This window comes from Megalopta genalis, unplaced genomic scaffold (genome assembly GCF_051020955.1).
Source record: "Megalopta genalis isolate 19385.01 unplaced genomic scaffold, iyMegGena1_principal scaffold0314, whole genome shotgun sequence".
Taxonomy (NCBI): Eukaryota; Metazoa; Arthropoda; class Insecta; order Hymenoptera; family Halictidae; genus Megalopta; species Megalopta genalis.
In genome coordinates this window covers 125,001-125,892 of record NW_027476383.1, presented here as the reverse complement: position 1 = coordinate 125,892, position 892 = coordinate 125,001, and the positions used below count along the sequence as shown (strand labels likewise).

The following is an 892-nucleotide window of genomic DNA, read 5'->3' as shown; positions in this document are numbered from 1 at the left end:
TCAAAAAACTGATTTTTTAAATCAAGAGGTGTCAGAAATCGAAATGCCTAGCGCGAGCGGAAGAACACGCTTTCTCGCCAGTCCAGCATGTGTCCTGTCCGTTCTTCCTCGGCTTGCCGATTTTGCCCAGATCAGAGGTTTCGTGCTTCCGGCGGTCAGAAGATCAGCGTGAGCGTACGCGCTTCCACGACTATGGCATCACCCATGTACTTTTTCCTTTGAATATATTTGAGTACATAAAAAATATTAAAACATATAGAGAGAACTGTGTCTTGGATCTTAAAAATTTGTCAATAGCGATGATATATTATTACTTAATTTGAAGTATTTGTACGTTTTAGCTGGGACGTACATTTATCTTACAAGATGTTAATAGCGAGACTCTTGAAGATAAAATTATCTTGTGATTTTATGAAGGCAAAGATAGAAACGTACGAAGCTGGCGTACGTAGAAAAATGTGATTTTATGATAGAACAAAAATATAATACGTACGTTTTTGGGCGTACGGTAAAATATCTGTATGGTAGAAAAATGAAAGAAATTGAGCGTTAAAGAAGATATGTTACAAGCGCGGAATGTGGCAAAACTTGTACATATTTGAAAGAGAAAAGTGGTGTGTCGACCTGACATATATATATGAAACAGGCGACGATGGAAAAGGATTTAAATTTTGTCCATTTTATATATACATATTGTATAGTTCCCTGGTTGATCCTGCCAGTAGTCATATGCTTGTCTCAAAGATTAAGCCATGCATGTCTCAGTACATGCCGTATTAAGGTGAAACCGCGAATGGCTCATTAAATCAGTTATGGTTTCTTAGATCGTACTAAAATTTACTTGGATAACTGTGGTAATTCTAGAGCTAATACATGCAAAACAGAGTTCCGA

General features: G+C 37.1%; 1 non-coding gene across 1 annotated transcript in view; it reads left to right on the top strand.

The window, feature by feature from the left end:
- The first annotated feature begins 702 nt into the window (after positions 1-702).
- The window catches only part of LOC143263067 (small subunit ribosomal RNA), a 1,921-nt gene continuing 1,731 nt past the window's right edge, over positions 703-892 (top strand). The window contains exon 1 of the ribosomal RNA XR_013036643.1: positions 703-892. This exon is cut by the window's right edge and continues 1,731 nt beyond it. This is a non-coding gene — a ribosomal RNA (small subunit ribosomal RNA).